General features: G+C 38.8%; 3 pseudogenes; 2 read left to right on the plus strand and 1 right to left on the minus strand.

The window, feature by feature from the left end:
- Window positions 1–345: 345 nt before the first annotated feature.
- LOC114284151 (G-type lectin S-receptor-like serine/threonine-protein kinase At4g27290 pseudogene) lies at window positions 346–2,497 on the plus strand (annotated as a pseudogene).
- A 9,190-nt stretch (window positions 2,498–11,687) lies between these two features.
- On the plus strand, window positions 11,688–13,112 carry LOC145796323 (G-type lectin S-receptor-like serine/threonine-protein kinase At4g27290; annotated as a pseudogene).
- A 599-nt stretch (window positions 13,113–13,711) lies between these two features.
- On the minus strand, window positions 13,712–18,794 carry LOC145796324 (G-type lectin S-receptor-like serine/threonine-protein kinase At4g27290; annotated as a pseudogene).
- Between the last annotated feature and the right edge of the window lie 4,394 nt (window positions 18,795–23,188).

A 23,188-nucleotide genomic window follows, 5' to 3' on the forward strand; every position in this document is an offset into this window, starting at 1 on the left:
AAAAATTAAAAAACAAATTATAAAGATTTTTTTTTCTTTTTTTTTTTTGTTGGTGATTTGGATCACTTGAATATTCATTCTCTTTTTGGATAACCTGTAAATAAAAGTAAAATAAATTAATAAAAAAAATTGACATGTATAAAATATGTATTAATATATAATTATAAGTGTTATGTTTTCTAGATCTTTTACAACAAAATCAATCACTAACTATTATATATAAATTTTTTAATCAAACCAAACAGATAATGACCACAATTATTATTATAATTATTTTTTATTTTTTTCGAAAGAAGTAGTTTGGAACCATTGCGTAACGGTGCGTAACGGGCCGTTACGATCGCTATGGCAGCCGCTACGGCCGACACATCTGTGAATCTCAATCACATTGCAAAAGCAGGGGTAACGCATGGTGCCTACCACCACAGCCGTTACGTAACAGTCACAATCGTTACGTAACGGCGCATTTTAAAACCTTGGGTGCAACGGTGTTTAATGAACCGTTACAGCACCGTTATGGCTGTTTTGTAACATCGAAACGGCCGTTACACATGTGAATTTCCGTCACACCGCTATAGTGGTCGTAACGGGTGACAGTAACCACCACAACCGTTACGTAACGGCGTTATGTAGTGATTGCGGCCGCTTTTTAAAACCTTGCTTGGTATAAACAAATAATAAAGCCTTTAACATTCTCTTTTTGACTTAAACTGAGAAAAAAAATTAAGCAAGTGTAAACCAACTTTTCTATATTTATAAAATTTAAAATAATAATAGAAATTGAATGGGTTTTTATTTTTCATTTTTAAAAATTTTATAAATACAAATAATTTTTTTTAAAAAAATATATATATAAACATTATCTCAAAACAATTGGAGAGTGAGATTCATTTAACCCCTGTCATTTTCTTATTGGAGGAGGATCTCCTCCAATTCATATTTTAGATTGGAGGTGCTGTTTGGATCCATAGGGTCCACCACGGATCCTGTTTTGATGATCCTTACTGTTCATTTTATTGGGCATTTCGTGTATTTCATCTACAAAAAAATTAGGTCAATCTGATAATTATAACTTATTAAATTTATTACGTTTGTCACTAAAAAAATGTATGATTTATTTTTAAAAACACAATTGTTGTCTATTTTTTTAGTAAAAAATTAAATAAGTTACAATTATCAGATCATTCTAATTTTTTTTGTGGATAAAATACATGAAGTGTCCGATAAAATGAACGGTTCGAATTATCGAAATAAGACCCGTGATGAACTCCCAAAAAGCACCCTCGAGTCCAAAATGTGGACCCAAGGGGATCCTCCTCCTTTGTCATTATAAAAATAGTTTGCCCACCAAGCAGTTAGGAAGTAAATTAGGCCAAGTTACCAAATTGGAAAGTCTAATGGAGAAAAATAAGAGGAAGACTTGGTATAAACAAATAATAAAGCCTTTGAATTTTCTCTTTTTGACTTAAACTGATAGAAAAATGGATTGCTTGATTGATTCTATACAATATCATAATTGTGTAGAAACTAAACAAGTCCTCAATGGATTCCATTACCAATCTACTACTCTAATCTTTTCTCTGTTCCGTCTTAGTAGTCTCCACCATTGCAGTGAACACCACATCCACAACTCAATCCATTAAAGATGGTGACACAATAGTATCCATTGGAGGAAGCTTCGCGCTCAGGTTTTTCAGCCCTGGAAGTTCCAAAAATCGATACGTTGGCATATGGGACAACAAGATATCTAATAATTCCAAGGTTGTTGCCAATAGAGAAACCCCTGTCACCGATTCCTTGGGCATTTTAATGGTTACCCAACAAGGCGTTCTCAGCCTCCTTAACAGTATAGAAAGTATCATTTGGTCTTCCAATTTGACAAAACCCAGTTGCAGAGCTCCTGGAATCAGGGAATTTGGTTTTGAGAAATGCTAATGATGATAACCTAGAGAATTATTTGTGGTAGAGTTTTGACTATCCGACTGACACGGTTTTACCCAGTATAAAGTTTGGAATTCACTATGGAACTGGGCTTAATATGAGCCGGTGGTCATGGCAGAGCAGTGACAATCCAGCTCAAGGAGATTATACATACAGTATGGATTCTCATGGATTTCCACAGTATTTTCTCAAGAAGGACACTGTCAAGGTGTTTCGATCAGGGCCGTGGAATGTTGTTCGGTTCAGTGGAATGCCTACTATATCTTCAAACCCCATTAACAATTTCACTTTTGTGTTAAATCAGTATGAGACTTATTTCAATTACGATCTTCTCAATAGCTCGGTTGTCACAAGAATGGTGATGAATCAGGATGGTGTTCTAGGGTGCATGACGTGGATAGAAGGATCATCCACCAGTTGGGTTGAACACTTGACTACAGAGATGACAAATTGCGATACTTTCGCATTTTGTGGTCCTTATGGTCTCTGTATTGTTAGTAACTCCCCAGAATGCAGTTGTTTGCAAGGATTTGAACCAAAATTTCCTAAAGATTGAGGTATGGATTGGTCAAATGGGTGTGTTCAAAGAACACCCTTGAATTGCAATTGTGTTAATGGAGAAAAGTTTTGGAAGTACTCCAGTGTTAAACTGCCAGATATAGAAAATTCATGGTTCAATGTGAGCATGACCCTTAAGGAATGTGAGACCATGTGTTTGAAAAATTGCTCGTGTATGGCTTATGCGAATTTGGATGTAAGTGGAGAGGGAAGTGGGTGTTTGCTTTGGTTTAATGAACTTGTTGATATCAGAGTCATTGAAAATAGCCAAGATCTTTATGTTAGAATGGTTGCCTCTGAATTTGGTAAGAATTTCTTACCCATTAAGAGCATTGATGCTATAAAATTTTAGCCCTCTTCAAATTTAGTCATCCAAACATATTAGGTCTCATTGAATCTAGATCAGCATGATCAAATTCATTATCTTGCTTGTATGGTGACGCTATCCGTACTCCTCGCGTCCAAGCTGCACTTCCCTCAGACTGACCTGAGAACACAAAAATGGTGAGCTACCCGGCAGTGTGCTTCCGGAAAACCCCTCCGACAGCCAAGTTAGCACACTTGGAAAGAGAGAGAAGAGAGGAGACTAAGTAGTAGGTCAGCTCTGATCACCAGATGTTCTAGACCTGTGTATGGAGGCGCAACATCATTTATATAGTTTCTGCTCGCGCTTCTGCGTCCATTCCCCTTTGGACGCGTGGACTTGCACTCCTCTTACGTTCCTACACGTGCCAACGCTAATACAACTGAACACCAAATGACGAAACCACCAAATGGTATTGATGCGTATGGACAGCAGAATCTTCTTCCTGCAGTCTCGTCACACTGCATAGTACTTCCTACCGAGCTATGCTTAGTGCGGCACCACGCCATCACCTTATGACCGTGTTACTTATCTGGTCTCATCGTTAATTCTTGATCATGGACTCAACCTAGCTCCACAGTCAAGACCGAGCTCCTGCTCGGTCGTATCTAGTCTTTCGAGGACGAATCAAACCTGTATGGCACACATCTCTAGGTCGCACTAGTACCTCAAGCTCACTTCACAGGACTGGACTGATATCCTGCCCCAACACGTGCCGCGTGCCCGACCATGCTCAAAACTTGCTTGATCGTGTGGGCTTGTTTTTTCCGAGCACAGACTCAACCAGACTACGTCTCCAGTATTGCATGCTTCCAATATTTGACCGAATAAAGACCCAGACTCCGGCCCAAACTAGCCCGGCGCATTATCAAGTCATAAATCTCGCTCTCAATTGCTCCTTAATTCTAGTTGCACTCGTGCGACCGAGATTATATTCTCTGGCACAACTTCTTCTCTTGCCCAGCTGTCGTGTGCTCGGTCAAGTGCCTTAATAGCCATGCTCCCAAACTGGTGCGCAGGCTTCAACCATGCTATTTTTTATGCCTGGTCTTACTGCCTAGCCGGTTGGTGGTTTGGCTTTTTAGCTTGTCTTTTCAAGACCGACATCAGTCTCATCATAGACATATGTCATTCACTGATTGGCTCTGCAACACCTATCCAGCTGCCCCACGTCATCTCTCCGAATTCAAACTTTGGCGTTTATACCTGTTCTCACACATACATTGTAGGTCTCTTCACATCCTAACTCCCACTGTTCATCTTTTTTCCCATAGATGCCCATAGATGATCCAGAGCTACAGTTCATCTTCTTTCTCTAGTTCTATGCATCTCTAGCTGATATCGAAGCATTTCTCAGGTTGATTTGGCTTTATTGTTGCCATGGGGAAGCATCTCTCTACCTAGAACTTCGATTCACCCTCTAACCTGTAAGTTCTTCGTATTTCCTTGTGTCCAAGCTGCGCATTTCTCCTTTTTTCTTAATTATTCTTCATGTTCTTGAGTTTGTCGTGTTACTTTCCTTTGAAATGGCATGGTAGTATCACGAAACGTAAAGAAACTAGGGTAGGTTTAGACGAATTAGGGCTTTGTCCAATCATTTGCGTTGGGAAATCCTTGTGCTTCCCATTTTCAGCCACTGTTCATCACCTTCTGAGATAAACATGGGCAAATCTGGGACAGATTGGGCTAATAGTGCCATTTGGTCTGAAAATGTAAGTAGACCGGGCAAATTCATTGTTTGTGGAACTAGGGTAGAAAAGCGGGATACAGGACGCACGAGGTCGTGTGACTGGGCTAATATCTGGCCCACTTTTTGACCGAGTTAGATTCTACCTAAGCCATCCAGATCGAGCTAAAATCAAGCTCATTTGGGCGCACTTATACTTGATTTTTAACTGCAGACTCCTAGGGGGCCAGGCACACAAACACCAGGGCTCTCAAAGACCGAGCAACCATTGTGCACAGTTTAGTCATCCTAATTTTGCCGAGCTGAACAAGCTGGTCCTTTATTGGGTGCTACCGATTTCTTGTAAACACGTCAGGCACCCTAGTCGCGTTCTGCGAGGAGTATGGCGTCCTCACCGACGTACACTTGGAGCTCGGTGAAGAGGGCATAAATCCATGGGGTAGATTAGAGTCCTGCCCCTTCACCGTGTTAAGCACAGTCGAGGGAGGGTTGCGCTTTCCGGTGTAGCCCTTAATGTGCGAATTCTTGAGATGTACCAAGTTGGCTCCTACACAAGTATCTACCAACACTTATAGGATCATAAACGGAGTGGCCGAGATCTTGCGTCAATGCACACTCGGTTAGACAAAGGACAACTACAGTTATTACTTAAAAATAAGGCTGGGCAGGGAGCGATTAGTGACTGGGATGCCGGACAAAGACATGCATGCCGATGATTTTTTATGGGTAACCGGCAATTACGAAATGGCCGATGTGCCCGATTGGTATATTAGCAAGGACTTTGGTTTTTCTTGTAAGCTGAGCTTTTTGATAACTTATTTTTGTTATTATTAATTATGCCGAGCTAATTGCCCTCCTTTTGCAGCAATCGAAGAGTTACAAGCCAATTACCTCTATCCGAAGGAAGAGGCGATTAGGGCCGTGCTAAGGTATCGACACCGAGATTGTTACGAGCTCCTCGGGTATGTACTGAGCTACTGCTACTCAACTCTCTATAAGAGCAAGGTTATCAATTTTCTCCGGGATCCTTCTCCTCCGCCTGACCCAACTTTTCCAGACATGCCCCTAATCTGACTAACCGAGGAGGAAGAGATGGCAAAAAGAAGTCAGATTAAGAACCTAATCACCGCCACTTTTATCGAGCTGCCAAGCGACCCACCTCTTGCACCAACCGCTAGCCAGAGCTCGGGGAGTGTGATCGCCTTGGCTTCCATGGCTACACAACATGTTGAGCAGCGCTGGGCTGGTAAGAGGGCCCGCTTGGCTGATCCATCCATTGAGCTAGCAACTGAGCTCAATACTGAGCATGTAGCGATTGAAGTCGAACCGATTCCTGCTTGCAGTCGAGGTTGAAATCCTGGGGAGGCCCTATCCCGGCCCATGCTTCTGTAAAAGGGGACAACGAACATCTCGTTGCCTTCGATCTTTTTAAATCCCTAGTTCTACAGAAGACATGATAGGGACCAAACATGTTCCAGACACCCCGCTTGTTAAGTTTGCGGTGAAATCGATGAGGAGGGTAAGAGCTTCGAATTTTAAAATCTTCCCAACTGCCTGTTCGGTTTGCTGCTTGCTCAGTCTAACCTTTTTCTGGTTTCCTACAGCCTATTTAGAAGACCCACCTTGTCATGGATCGCAATGTCAGCTTATGGCAAAAAGTAACTGAGCTGAACGTTGTTGGGAAGAATGTCTCGACTGAGTTGGGCTGAGCTAAGGCTTCGCTTGAAATCATGAATACTGATAATGCGAGGCTACTTGGTCAGCTCAGTAGAGCTGAGCAAGAGAGAGATGCCCTAAAAGCCGAGCTTGAGGAGGTGAAAAAGGCGAAAGACAAGGTGGTGGATGAGGCCAACAACCTCGGTTTCAAAGAGGCTGATGACAGCTACACAAAGCAAGTCGAAGCCACCAAAGACATCTTCTTCAAGTCTGGTTGGAAGGCAGCTTGCGAGAACCTTGGTCAAGGACCCGAGATCGAGGTGTTCACCTCTCCATCCCCCGCCTTCCTACCGGGCTACATGGTGCCTTATGCCAACGACATCTTCAACTCTTTGCAAGAGGAAGCGGAGGCCGAGGCAGAGGAAGAGGGTGGTCAGGACGAAACCGGCCAAAGGGAGTACGACGATGTAATTGCCGTAGTTGACCTGGAGGCCACCACCGGGGGCGGGGACGAATTTGCCAACCTTTCTCCTTTAGTCTAGTCTTGTTATTTTCTTTCTAGGTTGAACTTTTATAACCGGGCTGCTAGCCCCAACTCTTGTACTTTGAAACCTGTGCTTTTCTTAGTTTTCTATACTCATCTAACACTAAACATAATGCAAACAATCACAGCTGATGCTAATATAAGCATATTAATTTCCACAAAGAATCTTGATATATAAATTCTCATGTCTGAATTTGGTTTCAAATTAACAAAAAGGGAGAGTCACAATAAGTTTGCATCATCTTTATTGATCATACTTTTCATTTGAGTAGAGAAATTGGGATGAATTCACCATAGATCCCTTATAACCCACCTGGAATTTCTTAGTTTCCCAAAATTTAAATGATTTTAACTAAATTGTTTCGGTATTAGGTCAAGCTGGCCACAATTGGAACAAGGCAAAGACGATCATAGTCATCTTAGTAGTCTTAACAACAACACTTATACTTGGCCTGGCCATTTCATTGTACATTTGGAAGAAGAAGGAGTGCCAGAAGGGAGAAGATAATAACAATTAGTCAATAACGCTTCAATATCTCACCTCTGTAGGTGTTCTAGCTGGCACGTATACTTGTTTTGAACAAATTGTTTCATTAAATGTTCTTGACACCCCCTTTCTGCAGGAAGAACAATGGGTGTAGACACCCAATTTTTGACCAACCTTAAGACTCAGACGTCATTGTTTGTGCACGCGATGATTGCGCATGTTTGTGCTTGTTTCGAGCGCTCGAAGGTCTCAGCTGAGTGCCTTGTCTTTGAGCCTCTTAACGCTTTGTGTTTTGGCCTTGGTTTTTGGGCCAAACCTTGTTGCTTCTTGCCTTGGGGAGAAGAGGGCCTTGCCAGCGATTTTTGGCATCTGTCGGCCACTTTTCTCTCTTGTAGGCCACTTGGAGTGGCCGGTCGGCTAGGGAAAGTGGCTGGCAGCCACTTTTTCTCCTTCTTAGATATTTCCAGATCTTTTGAGCCAGCTGTGGCTTACTGAAACTCATCCTCCATACACGTGTATGGAGGGATGGAGCAAGCCTTTGGCTTGTCTCCTCTATATAAGGGGAGCTTCCTCCCCCTATTTGAGGGTTCAGATTTTCCAGAGCAAAAATCTCCCTCTCTCACTAGAATTCTTACACTCTCTCTATATTGTGCTATTTTGAGCCTTAAAGTGTGTTTTCTTCACACATTTGCACTAAGACACCTAGTTAAACACCTTCACTTTGGAGCTGAGGTCCATTGGAGCTTCATTTGAGGTCTTTGGATTGCTTTTGGTTCAAAATTGTTGCCGAAGTTGCCTCCTTGCTGCTATGCTTCAAGGGTAAGGCACTTGTCCCTTTTGAAGCTTTGTTTTGCTTAATAGCTTGATCACCTTTGCATGCTACTTTGGGGCTGTTTTTAGCCTCTCAAAAAATCTGATTTTAAGGCTTGAAAATGTTGGTTTGAGCCTTGTGTGGTTAGGGGGGTGGTTCCCCTCTTTTACTCTTTGGCTTGTTAAGTCTCTTGAGCCAACTCTCTAAGCTTTTGAATCACCCCTTGTTTGGTCTTTTAACCACTAAAACTTAGAGGAATTTCAGTGGTAAAAAGTTGGTTTTGTGGTCCAAAATGGGAGAGGGTGGTCCCCTCTCCTTTTGTTTTGCTTACATGTCTTGTTGGCCTACTAAGTGAGCATGTATTTCTCCTTTCTTCAAGCTGAGCTCAAGCATGTTTTTGTGACTTTCTGGACCTGCCATAACTCTATTTTTGGTTGGTTTGGTCATTGGTTGCTTGCATCTTATACTTGTAGTGTAATCCTACTTGTTGGCCTACCATGCTTCATGCCTATCATCCTAGCTTGTGTTAACTCTATCTCAACATAATTTTGCCATTATTTTAGCATGCCTTAGCTCTGTTTTGAGTGGTCTTGGCCATGTGAGACTTGTAGTGCATGGTTGTAGTGTGAATGCCTTGACTAGCTTTGAGTTTCAAAGCCTCTTGCATGCTTTACTTGTGGTGTTTGCATGCCTTAGCCTCATTTCACACATGATTTTAGTGTATATAGCATAGTCACACTCTCACACATTCCACTTTTCCATAGCTTTTGTGGGTTGTGCTTTATGCCTTGATCATGAGCCAATACGTATGCATGCTTGTCTAAGCTTTTGGGCTACCATTTTAGCATGTTTTAACCTTTGTTTTGGCATAATTGAGCTCTGTCCAAAGCTGGTTTGGTTGTTTAGGCTATGCATTGCATGCTCCTTGTGTAGTGCTCTTTACTAGTCTTGTGCTTTAGGCCTTCTAGCATGCCTTATTTGTGTAGTTTGCATGATATGTCATCATCTAACACATAAATTTAGAGCATATAGCCTTGTCATACTTTCATGTATATCACTCTTTAATTGTGTTTAAGAGTTGTGTCTCATGCCTTGTTGATGAGCCAATGCATGAACATCATTTTCTCGTCTTTCATGCTATCATTTCAGAGCATTTTGGCCACTGTCTTGGCATGCATGAGGTCTGTTTAGGGCTGATTTAGTCCATTGAGCATTGTATTGCATAGTCCCAGTGTTGTGTACTTCACTAGTTTTTAATGCTTAAGTCATCTAACATGCTATACTTGTGTTGTTTGCATGATATGTCATAATTTGGCACATGATTTCAGTGCTTGCACCCCTGTCATGCTCTCATATATCTCATATATATCACTTTTTCAATGTGTTTGAAAGTTAAGCTTTGTGCCTTGCTTGTGAGCAAATGAATGAGCATGCATTTCTTGCTTTTTGTGCCTAAGTTTTAGTGTGTTTTGGCCACCGTTTTGGAGTATCTTAGGTCTGTCCATAGCTGGTTTGACCATTTGAGATTGATAGTGCATGCCTCATGTGTAATGTTCTTCACTTACTTTAATGCTCTTGGCCCCTTAACATGTCTTGCATGCATTGCTTACTTGATAGAGTCTTGTGCATGCCACTTTAGCGTTGAAAGATGAGCATGTTGTTTGCATTGCATTGGGTTTGGATCGGACGTCAATCCAAACACGAGGAATGTGGCACGTTTCATACTCAAAGTGATAGAGCGTGTTACGTTTCTCGGTCGCCGACACCCTTGATCATGCATGATATGGTGGAGGCTCTTCGAGTCTTGTTTGTGCATTCACTAACATTGTGCAAGCTTGACTCTTTGGCCATCATGCATTGAGATGCGTGATTGGTGGCTTGAGAGCCAAGTACTACACTTCTTTGAGCTTGAGAAATGATAAGGGGAGTAGTTGCACACACATTTCCATGCAAATGCATTGCTATGTCTTTGTTGATCTCTGTTGCAGCAAAATTGGGATTCTGGAAAGGGAAGTGGCCGGCCGGCCACTTGCACTAGCCTACTGACCACTTGTACTGGCCAGTCGGCCAGTTGAGGTAGCCTATTGACTAGTTGAGGTGGCAAAATTTTCCAAAATGCTCTTGTTTTGGGGCAGATGCAACCTGAAAATGTGTTTGATGCTCTGAGGTTACCGTGAGTGCAAACCGAGATAACTCATCACAAGGAAATACATTTTCGGGAGAATCAAACTGAGCATGCATGTCTCCCTCCCCTTGAGGCCATTTTAACTGCTTTACTTAGTTAATTAATTTGCCATTTTTTGTAATTAATTAGTTAATGTGCTTATCTAATTTAATTCATCTTTGCAATATTCTAATTAGCTTAGAATAGTTAGTTAATTTCAAGTCTTGTATTGTAAAAATTAATTAGCTTAGCATAGTTAATTAGTTGGTTTGTAATAAGTAGCCTAGCTTAGCTCTTATTCATTCGGACCCTCCGTAGAGAGGGCAAATGTTGTAATTAGGGTGCATGCGTGTGTGTATGTCTTCCAACCCCCACTTCTTTCTCCCTTTTACTTATCAGCTTTTGATGGTTAGTTTTAAGGCATGTTTCAATTAGCATCATCATGCTTGCATGCGTGCATCATTCATTTGTATTGCATGCACCGGGCTCGGCGCATCATACAAACTGCATTGTATTTCAATACATATTTGAATACGTGTTTCAAAGCATGTTATCAAATGTTGCATTCATATGCCATCTTAGATAGCCAAGCCTATTTAGTTGTATTTTGTCTGTGTTGCATTAGGCATTCTACAGTTAGAATCATGCATTGATTTCTAATTAGTTTCTATTTTGGCTCGGAGTACACTGTGAGTGTTTACGCTTTAGCATACTTGCATGAGTGTGAGCGTTGCCATGATAGCATGCTTGCCACGAGGCTATTTGCTTAAGTGCTTAACTGCCTGAATGCCTGTGGGTGAAGGCTTTATTGCTTGAATTGGAACAAATCAATGATTGTGAGTTTTAAGCCCACTTTGAAAAGCGGCACAAAATCATGTTTTCAAGCCCACTTGAGGGTGGCAAATCCGCGCTTTAGCCTACTTGCGAGTAGCATTTTCAAACCATTTTCGAAAACAAACATGAGTTGTTTTGTTCCAATTTTCGTGATTGAGTCTGTACTTGTATGCTGTGCGCATCACATAGTAATATAACTAATAACTGGAATAAGAACCCATGTGTTTTCAAAACAACATATCATGTTAGTAGAGGCCGATCCTTTGATTGGGCGAGCGGGGGTGGTCATTTCATGACCTTCCCCCCTCGTACCCAAGTTCCCGAGCCGAGGCAACTTTGGCGATGACGGACACGTGGCCTTTGTCACGAGTCAGGGTTTTCTAAATTTTCCAAAAATAAAATATTTAGATGGCGACTCTAAAATTTGGCAAAGCAGTCCACATTTGGCGCTTTTTGATTAAAATCGATTTTCCAAAACGATTTGCTGGATTTGGACTCTTTGGTGATTTATCAGTCTTACATTGCACTTTGTGAGATTAGATTCAGAACCGTGATAGGAGTCCAAACTGTAGTAGCTATGAACCTAAATCCGTGCCCTCTCCAAAAAGGGGGGCGCGTGGTGAGAGTTCGGGCGGTCTACAATGGGTCACCCTAAACAAGGTTACTACAAAGAATCCAAGAATGAAGATATAGAATTGCCATTATTTCACTTGGTTACAATCACTAAAGCTACGGATAACCTTGCAATCAACAATAAGATTGGAGAGGGCGGATTTGGACCTATTTACAAGGTAACAACATAGTTACACTAACAAGAGTTTTCAGTATCCAAACTCGTTTAAACAAACAAAAATGTCGTGCAATTTTTCAGGGTATGTTGGAAGGGGGACAAGAAATAGCTGTGAAGTTGCTATCAAAGGATTCCAAACAAGGAGTCGATGAGTTCAAGAATGAAGTTATTTGCATTGCCAAGCTTCATCATCGAAATCTTGTAAAGTTTCTAGGGTATTGCATTCAGGAGAAGAAAGGATGTTAATATATGAATTCATGCCCCACAATAACTTGGACTCCTTTATTTTCGGTATGGCTTTCTTATACGTACTCGAGAAGTTAACTACTAGCTAGAAGCTTGGTTTAACTTGGGTGAAAAATTGAATAGACCAGTCACATAAGATGCTACTGGATTGGCCTAAGCGCTTCCACACCATCAATGGAATTGCTCGGGGGCTTCTTTATCTTCATCAAGATTCTAGATTGAGAATAATCCATAGAGATCTGAAAGGAAGCAATATTCTACTAGATTATGAGATAAACCCAAAAATATCAGACTTTGGCTTAGCCAAGATCTTTGGAGCAAATGAGACGCAAGCAAATACGAGAAGAGTGGTTGGAACATAGTAAGAATCTTCAAAGCAATTCAAATTTTTTCTCTTTCAACTAGATAAATTGGTTTACTTGTTCATTTTTTTTTTCCTATAGTGGCTACATGCCTCCCCGAATATGCAATTGAAGGACTCTTCTCAATAAAGTCTGACGTATTTAGCTTTGGCATTTTGGTACTAGAAATAGTGAGTGGAAAGAGAAACAGGGGATTCTATCACCAAGACCATCACTTTAACCTTCTTGGGCATCTAAGCATAGAGTTGAATAATATAATCTTACAAAAGAAAGTTACAGAATGACGTAGCAATGGTATCTCTAAAACTAATTTAGAGCCATTTTAAAAGGCGTTTAATAGAAAGGCTCAATTCCGCAATGTCATTCTGTATAAAAATTAAAACAATTGCTTAAAAATGTTTCTAACTGTTTAGGCATGGAGATTATACAAGGAAGACAGAACCAGAGAATTGATTGATGAACCAATACAAAACTCATGCAATATACCTGAGGTGTTGCGTTTGATTCATGTTGGTTTATTGTGTGTGCAACAACGGCCAGAGGATAGGCCTAACATGGCAAGTGTGGTTCTAATGTTGGGCGGAGAGGTTACACTGACTCACCCCAAACAACTTAGTTTTTTCACTGAAAGGAATCTGCTCGAAGCAGAGTCAACAAAGCAAGGTTGAACAATGTTCATCCAACATGGTCAGCACAACAGTGGTAGAGGCACGATAGAAGACAATTCCTGGTGATATTTTAATTGCTATGGTTGAAAACTTTTGAATCTGTTTAGCTAACGAACACAATATGAAAGGAATGTTTGTTTTTGGAAGTTTTCCATATAACATGTATATTTTAAGGTTTTTGTCTTCTATATATATATATATAAGTATTATAACGTGTTCTTCCATAAAACTTACATGATATTTGTAGCCTTTGAATGGTGTTTCACATATGTATCTGAATATAGAGAATGTGAAATCGTTTCTCTTAATCCATATAGATATTGCATATGACATTGTAATATGTTTGGACTAAGCAAATTGAGAAATAAAAATGCTGACATGATGTTCCATTTCACATGTACAAGTAGGCAAACAAGAACTAGTTATAAAACAAAGAGTAATGATATGCTTACATAAAAATTATATAGAATGATGTGACAAATTTGTCTACCGAAAAAAGTGCACATGTTGTCAATATGTATATTCCTGATACTTGGTGTGCATGTAAACTTGTAACCAAAAACAATGATTAAGGTTTCACCTTAATCATTGTAGAATTTCTATCGACCACTTAATAGAGTAACAATGATTTCATTGCCTATAGTTGTTGCTTCCTTGCTTGACAAATCAACAACATTTCTTGCAGTGAAGAAACTGGGTTGTTTGGCCTGAGGTAATACAACTTCACTACCTAACATCATAACCGCAGATGACATGCTTGGCCTATCTGCTGGACATTCTTGCACACATAAAAGACCCACATGGATTGATCGCAACATTTCAATTTGGTTGCATGATTCCCATAGAGCCTCAACAATCAATTCCAATGGCTTTTCTTCTTTATAGAGATACCATGCCTGAACAATCCATTACAATATTAGCAGTATGAGGGAGGTATCAGATCCTCTCTCCCCAAATCTGATTGTCCCTTTGTCCCAAAATACTCAGTTACGAGAGCTTTGAAATGACGAGATAGAAAACTTTGAAGACAGAAGATCCTTGAACCTTATTGGAACACATGCATATAATATAAGAATACTTCTAAACTTGGTACACTTACATGGCCAAGTAGGTTGAGGCGGTGTCCTGGATGATAGAAACTTTTGTTTTTCTTCCCACTCACAATCTTTAGCACTAAAACGCCAAAGCTGAATACATCTGTTCTTACTGAAAATAACTTATCTATTGCATACTCGGGAGACATGTACCCATTACAACAAAGCACAGGATGAAAAACTGGATTTTGAAGCAACAATATAAGTGAATCAGACACAACATATTATAGAGATTCTTACTATGTTCCAATCTCTCTATTTGTATTTGTTTCTGTCTCATTTCCTCCAAAACTTCTAGCTATTCTGAAATCTGATATTTTTGGGTTCATGTCAATATCTAGCTAAATATTGCTAGCTTTGAGATCTATGTGAATAATTCTCAGCTTAGAATCTTGATGAAGATAAAGAAGCCCCGTGTAATCCCATTGATAATGTGGAAGTGCTTCAACCAATCAAGTAATGTGCTTTGGCTTTGATTTGTCCAAATTTTTTGTCTGATTTAGTCCACACTCTTGCTAATTTGGTGGATGAATTTAACAAGATTCCTCAATGGAAAATCCCAAATTTTGGAAGACCAAGTTCGTGCAAATGCACATGTAATAAAAACCACATATAATTTTGTTCCCATTATCAAATAAAGCAAAAGGTTTATATGAAATTGAAAATAAACAAAAAAAAAAATATATAGGAAAAAAAAAGAAAGAACGACTGCTGGTTGTGGTCTCAGAGTGGAATAGCTGCGGTGTATATAGTATTATAGTTTTGAAGAGAGCAAACCAAAAATAAAATAGTCCAGGCTTTTGTTAGGCATGTATTCATAGATTAATATCATTTTTTCTCCTTGAATGCAGCATCCTAGAAGCTTCACAAGATTTCGGTGCTGAAGTTTGGCAATACAAATAACTTCATTCTTGAACTCGTCAAGTCCTTGGCAAGAATACTTTGAGAGTCGTTTCACAGCTACTTCTTGTCCTCTTTCCAGTATACCCTGAGAATTACCATTATAATTGATAGAATGATCTTCTGCTAGAATTAGCTTGAAAGCAAACAAATTTATTTTTAATTTTTTATTTGGTTGCCATTCTTATTAATTGTATCTTTACTTACTGTTTTTATGTTGCTCTAGCTGACATTGTTCCAACAAATGTAACCATGACCACTGATTTATGTTACAATTACTTAAAGACAAAATTATACACTTATGAAGTTCCATATGGAGAAAAGATGTATCAAACCAAATGTATTTTTTGAAAGTTGAAAGAAAAATATAAAATTTTTCAAAAGCAGGCATATTTATAAAAATTTTAGCTTTGGAATAGTGGGGTCTGTATTAAAAGATTTTATGGAATAGTAAGTTTAGGAACACAACTTTTTTTTTTCTAAAGGTGGGGGCCCAAACACCAAAATGAATGCAGTGTTGCAGCCTGAAGAACAACATTGTATGCACTTTTTTGTAGAAAAATTTATGGGTATGTTTGGTTTGAATTTGTCAAGTGATTTTGGGAAAAAATTTCTAAAAAATTTGTTTGGTTTGTAAATTTTCCAAAACAATTTTCAAAATCACTTTCTCTCTCTTACCTATCAATCAATCACTTTTTCTCTCTCTCCTCTCTCCTTCTCAATCACTTTTTCTCTCACACACATCCACTCAATTATAACAAAACATCAAATCATTCCAAACTCCCAAACTCCAAAACTACTTTCAAAATACACAACCAAACAAACCAAAAAAATTTCTAAACTCTCTTCCCAAAACAATTTTTAAGAACTACTCTTCCAAAACCAAACCAAACATACCCTATGTGTTTGTAGCATTACTATTTATGAAAAAGCAGTGATAAAAAGGTTGAATGGTTTTATGGCTTCTGGATAGGCTCCATGAGATTGGGCATTGATCCTATAGACTACATAAGAGTGTCTTTACGTTGTTACCTTGTAAACAGGTCCAAATTCACCCTCTCCAAGCTTATTGTTGATTAAAAAATTATTTATGTAATCAGCTATTGCAGTTAAGTCGAACAATGGTAACTCTAGATCTTCCTTTCGGGTTTTGTCAGTGTAACCTTGTTCAAACTTGTGCATCAGAATTCCTGCAAAGCGGGGACAAAATGGATATCAATATGACAAGTAGTTCCAAAAATGTAACATACCAGTACACAGTTTCACATAGAATGACACATATGGATATATACCTTCTCTGTTCAGTTGTGAATTCATCCTTTTCCTTTTTCGGAGATACACGATTAGGCTTATACCCTAGCAGAAGAAGTCCAATTAACAATGCTAAGGTCATTGCCACTATCTCTCTTTTCTTGCTATGGCCTGTTGAATCCTCAATCCATTTAACAGAAATGGTCAATTGATCAGTTAGATAATACAATCATGAAAGCACAAACTTAAAGGGATTGGTTTAGATTTCAATCCCTTGATGTATTGAAATTGTTATGGCAAATGGGATGAATAAAGTTAAACAAAACAAACACACAAGCACGCTAGAATTTAGAACCTTATGCAGGGGCGAAAACATAATTGCGACTTAAGGGGCCAAACCAGAAGAAAGTATTTTCACCAATCAGAGTGACTTGAGATGCCCTTGATAGAACTGAAAGGAGAAGAAGGATTTATGTAGCCGACTCCATTTGATGGAACTTAAGGCTTGGTTTGGTTTGGGCAACTCGAGATAATTTGACGTCTAAAGGGATAATTTTAAATGAGGTTCTCTATAATTTTCAGTATTGTTTTAATTTTTGATCTTCTATTCAAATTTCATTAATATATTCTTTTACTTGATAATATGGCTAATTCACTTAATCTTTCTTGTGACAGACAATTTTAGGTAGAATTTTATCATTTTTAATATTAGAATTGCTATGAGCAAATCTTTCTCTATTTTTATATAAGATAGGCATAAAGTTATAAAAATCATATAGTGAAATATCTCAACAATATAAGTTTAGTCATTTGATGATGATAAGGTTTTGAAAATTTATTTTGAGATTCAAAGTTGACCAAAAAGAGAGTTCTGTAGTAGAAAGACAATTTAGGTGCTGATAAAAGTGAAGATGGCAGCTGATTGGAGTTTCTTTATCACTATTCTTGTACTGATAGATAAATAGGGTAGTCGTGTCTTTTTTTTTTGGCCAATGCATTTTCTTTTAAAAAGTTAACTAGCTTAGTTGATTTTCAGCCTTCATTTTTAAACCAGGGTCTTCATTAAAATAAAAGTAAGGTTGTGTTCTGATCAAGAATTTGACAGAAGATTTGTGGAGAGAAATGAAAAGGGTAGGGAAAAGTAAATGATGCAGTTTCACTTTGAGTATAGAGATCAAAGACAATCATAACTCTAGAAGTCTGAAATGACATAATATAAACAAAATCCAAACGATAATAAACCAGGGTCAAAATTGGCTCAAATACAAATACATGTATAACCTACTATGGTGGGCATGTGGGTTTAGATGGGTAATAAGTATGATCTAGATTGAATTCCCACAAGAAAAATCAACATTCAAGATAAAACCAAAATTAACTCTCCTTTTGCTAAACTGTAGTTAGATCCAAAAAAGTAATATAGTAAGGAATTTTTTAAGGAAGAAATGTAAAGGTTCAGTATAGTTAACTACATGGTTCTTACATATGTATAATCTAATCAATCTATGTTCACTAATCTATGTGTTTGGTATGAATTCTTACCTAACTCAGAGGAAGCCATCCTTATGTAAATGTCTTTCTCATTTGCATTTAACTCTCTCATATCAATTAACTCATCAAACCAAAGTGAGCAGCCACTTCCACCTCTTCTTATGTCTAAATTTGCATAAGCCATACAAGAGCAGTTTTTCAAGCATACTATCTCGCATTCCCTGAGTGTCATGTTCCTATCAAACCAGGAGTTCTGTGTGTCCGGCATTTTATAGCCCGAATACTTGACAAATCCATCTCCATTATGGCAATCCAACGGTGTCCTCTGAATACACTAATTAGACCAATCTCTATTTCCCCATTGCGTTTGGTTCTGGGGCACAAATTTACTCAAACAACCACATACCGGATTGTTTCCAATGTTACAGTTACCATTTAGACCGCACAGTTTATAGGTATCATAGTTATTTGTCGGTGAAGTCAGGCCAATGACCCATTGCTGGGTTTGATCAATCCACATCATGCCTTGCAAAACTCCAATATGACTCAGAACCATCCTTGAAGCAACTGATCTGAGGAGTTTATAATCACAATACACTTCCTCCTTGGTGTAAACCAATTCAAATATGTAGATTGAATTAGATAGAAGGCTTGGTCTCCCACTGAATTTGATACCATTCCATGGCCCAGTTCGGAACAGCACATTAGGACCACTTCTCAGAATATTTTGTGGGTATCCTTGAGGTTCACACTAGTATGTAAACTCACCTGGAGCTGGATCATTGCTACTCTTCCAAGAGGAGAGGTGGCGCTCTAGGCCCGTTACAAAGTTCTTTCCAAGCTTCATGCCCGGTAAAAGAGTATCACACAGATAGTCAAAACTTTGCCACAGAAAATGCCCAAACTCATCATTGGCATCTTGCACAACAAGATTTCCAGACTCCATCAGTCGTGCAATAGGGTCTCGTATAGATCCGGTCATATTGGGAGGCCAAATGTGCTGCCAGTACTATTGACAAGGGCAAGAATTCTAGGGTTGATTATAGTTAAGACGCTTGAGAAATCGAGGAGTGGGATTTCTCCATTGGCAACCCATACAACGGTCCTAACAGAAATATTATTGTACCATATTCCTAAGTATTGATTCCGGGAACTGCCAGGGCTGAAAAAACCCATCGCAAAGCTTCTCCTAGAAGACACTATGGTGTTGCTGCTTGTAATGCAGTGAGTTTTAGTTATGGTGTCTATTGTATTGGAGACTATGAAGATGGAAAATAAAGAGGAAAAAAATAAACATATTTTAAGGCTTTCCATCGATAGTCTCATCTTCAATTCATGGACTACCTTTGTTTTTCCATTATTTATTCAATTTATAAGAAATGTAATAAACAGAAAAAAGAAAGACTCAAGACCTCTTGCAGTAAGTCTTCATTTTCCCCTCGTTGCGTCATTATTTAGAAAAGCATACTTTTCTAAATTCTAAATGTACCTTTCAATTGGAACTGCCAGATATTGGGAATCTTAGATAACAAAATTCATAGACCATACAATTTTTTGTGTCTCATTGTTTGCTTGTCTATTGTTGATTGCATAAATGGCTTGATATCTTTTCTAATGGAGCATGAAGAAGCTGCTCTCAGTGAAACTGAAGAAATTGCGAACACATATTCAGTCATCCCTGCAATGTCAACTTAAAAAATTGTCATTTTTGTTTTCTACTGATCATTTTATTTATTTATTTTCATTTAATCTATAGGATAAGCATATGTTGTACAAATTGTGTGATAACATAAAACAAATAGATTCATAATGGACAATTGAAATTCCAAAACAAGCAAACCATGCTGAAAATTATAATACATCATAAAATAAAATAGCAAAGGAAAGCAAACCGAAGCCTGCACTAGACAGTGTCTCACCCGCCTAGACCAGACCGAGTTCGTGGTTCGTAGGTCGTAGGTCATGGACCGTGGATCTTGGATCTTGGACCTTAGGCTTGGGCTTGAGGCTTGTTGGAATGGATTGAGTGTCGGGGTTGGGCTTGGCCCACCCATCTTAATCTTTTTGGGCCAAGCCAAATCTATGGGCTGCAGATATATATACACAAAACCTAGGTGTATAATAGAGCTGGTAACTTCTCTATTCATGATGGATTTAATCCATCAGTTTTGCAGATTAATATAGAATTGATTTCTACATTAGTGATGGGCCTTGATGGCTGGAGCCTATTCCTCTCTCCCTTTATGTGTATATAAGGAGACCCTTCTCCTTCATTCTGGTTACCCATAAAATTTGCTCCTTTTTGTCTTCCAAAGTTTTCTCTAGTTTTTTATTCTTCCTATGAGAGAGTGCTGCAAAGTTTTGTTCATCGAAGCTACTCAGTCAATGCATTGTTATAGCTGGTCCAACCGTCATATCCTGGGAGACAGATGTCAAACAACCTCCAGCACCCAATCGGTGAGACGGCGAATTTGTTTTAAGGACACTGTCTAGTGCAGGCTTCGGTTTGCTTTCCTTTGCTATTTTATTTTATGATGTATTGTAATTTTTAGCATGGTTTGCTTGTTCTGGAATTTCAATTGTCCATTTTGAATCTATTTGTTTTATGTTATCACACAATTTGTACAACAAACTTAAAACAAATTCTATTTTTCCATACAATTACAAAATTACTTTCACGCACTAGACAGTGTCCTTAAAACAAATTCACTGCCTCACCAGTTGGGTGCTAGAGGCTGTTCGATGTCTATTTTCCAGGATATGATGGTTGGACTAGCTACAGTAATGCACCGACTGAGTAGCTTCGGCGAACAGAACTTTGCAGCACTCTCTCATAGAAAGAACAAAAAAACTGGAGAAAACTTTGGAAGATAAAGAGGAGCAAATTTTCTGGGTAACCAGAATGAAGGAGAAGGGTCTTTTTTTATACTGTAGATATCCCATTTTTGACCGTCCTCAAGACTTGGATGTCATCGCTTGTGCACTCGATGATTATGACTGCATGTGCTCGTTTTAGCGCCCGAAGTCCTTGGTGGAATGCCTTGCCTTTCAGCTTGCAAACGCTATCCATTTTATGTCTTGTTTTGGACCAAAACCTTTAAGCCTGCAACCCCTGGTGGCCAGCCGGCCACTGTTTGAAATTGTCGGCCACCAATTGTGCTTTGCCGGCCATCCAAGTGGCCTGCTGGCCACACTAGTGGCCTGTCGACCATCAGTTTCTTTTTTTAGATATTTAGCTGTGCCAGCTGTTACCACAATTGGTTACATCTCCCTACACGTGTATAGAGGGATATATCTCAGCCAAATGCACGTTTTTTTTTTATATATAGGGGGTCCCCTCCCCCATTTTTGAGGGTTAGAATTTTTGGAGCAAAAATTATCTCTCTCTCTATATTTCTCTCTCTCTCTCTCTCTCTTGCAAGTTTGTGTATAGTAGCTTAGATACACCACACTTTTTCCTACACCTCCTTAACCAAAGTGGTTCATCTTTGAGTTGAGGTTCCTTGAGGCGTTCTTGGAGCTCTAGAAGGTGATTTTGGCTTGAATTGTTGCCTAGAGTTGGTCTTCCCTTCAAGAGGTATAACACTTGCCCTTTTAACTTACTTTGCATACTCATTTTTCTATCTTTTTCCCATTGATTTTGGGCTATAAAAACTCTGTTTTTTGTGGGCTGAAATTGGTGGTTGTAGGCCATTTAAAGGTAGAGGGTGGTTCACCCTTCTTTCTCCCTTATTTGTAAGGCCTTTCTACCTTTGTTTCCCACTTTCAACCCATCTTTTTTTGGGCTTTAGAACACTAAATTTTAGAGTAATTTCAGTGGTGAAAATCATGTTTTGAAGTTCAAATTTGGAGGGGTTAGCCTCCCCTCCTTGTGCCTTGTTTGCTAGCCTAGTTAGCTCTATCTGTTGGCTTAATTTTCTAGCCTTTTATAGCTTAATTCCAGCTTGTTTTAACCTCTGTTTTGGATTGTCTTGCCTCTATTTTTGGCTGGTTGTTGCATCTGAGTCTGGTTTTGCATGCTTCTAGTGTAAGTGTCCTTACAAACTTGGTGTTTTAGGCCTTTAGACACCACTTGTTTGAGTTGATTGCATTGTTTTTGTGCTTTCTCACTTAATTTCAGCAAGCATAATTTTGCAACCTCCCTCATTTCTTGACTCTTTGTTTTCTTTGAGGGTTGTTTCAACATTAGAATTGTTTAAGCTTGAGATTGGGGTCCGTGCTTAATGGTTTAATCCTCTTTTGGGGGTTCATTATCAATGGCATGACATCTCTCTCTTGCCTTAAACTACCCCTTGTTTGACACTTCTTTCTCTTTTAGAGGACTTAACTCACTAATGGACTTAATTGGTTAAAGAATTAAAGAATTGAAGGATAATTAAAATGAGTAACTAAAAGTTGAAACTAAAATTGTGCAAAGATAAGAATTTGATTATGTTTCGGTGTGTTCAATTGGACGTTAATTGAACAGGAAAATTGGGACATTTCATACTCAAAGTGATGAAATGTGCCAAGTTTCCTAGGTCTCTATTACCCTTGATCATGCATGATAGGGTGAAGGTTGTGGGTCTTGTTTGTGCATTTATTAACTTGTACACCTTGGTTCTTTAGCCATCATGCAATGAAATTGCTTGATTGATGGTCTTTGACCCAAGTGTATCACTCATTTGAGCTTGTTTTGATGATAAAGAGGGATACACAGTACAAACAATCTGTGAGAATACTCTCTCTTTGCTCTGTTTGTTCTCTGTTGCCGCAAGAAATGGTGCATCATCAGTAGCCGGCCGACTACTATTACTAGCCTGCAGGCCATCAGTGTTGTATGGTAACCCTCTATTGGTGGCCGGCCACCAGTGAATTTTGAGTAGAATGCTTTTGAAGCAGAGCAGAGTTGATCTGGACGAGGAAAACTAGTGCAAGGGTTGTGCAACAGAGGCTTTCGGGAGCAAACAAGGGCGTTCTTTGAGTGGAAACCGAGCATGCATGGGCCTCCTTCTCTTCCCGGACTAGTTAATTAGTTTAAATTAGTCATTGTCATTTAGTTGTTGTGCTTACGTGTTTTAATAAACTTACTGAGGCTAGTTGATTAATTCGTGTTGTAATTAATTAGTTAGATAATTTAATTAGTCGCTTTATAATTAATTAGTTAATGTAGTTAGCTAATTAGCTTCGTATTGTACTTATTTAATTATCTTAAAGTAGTTAATTAAATTGCTTCATTCTTGTTATTTAATTAATTAGCTTAGCATAATTAATTATTTAATTGTTGTAATATTTAATTAGCTTAGAGGTAGTTAATTATTTATTCAAGTTTTTTAATAATTAGTTAAGTAGTTTAGCTTA

The sequence above is a fragment of the Camellia sinensis genome, chromosome 7 (genome assembly GCF_055761805.1).
Source record: "Camellia sinensis isolate YWXY chromosome 7, ASM5576180v1, whole genome shotgun sequence".
NCBI classification, from domain to species: Eukaryota; Viridiplantae; Streptophyta; class Magnoliopsida; order Ericales; family Theaceae; genus Camellia; species Camellia sinensis.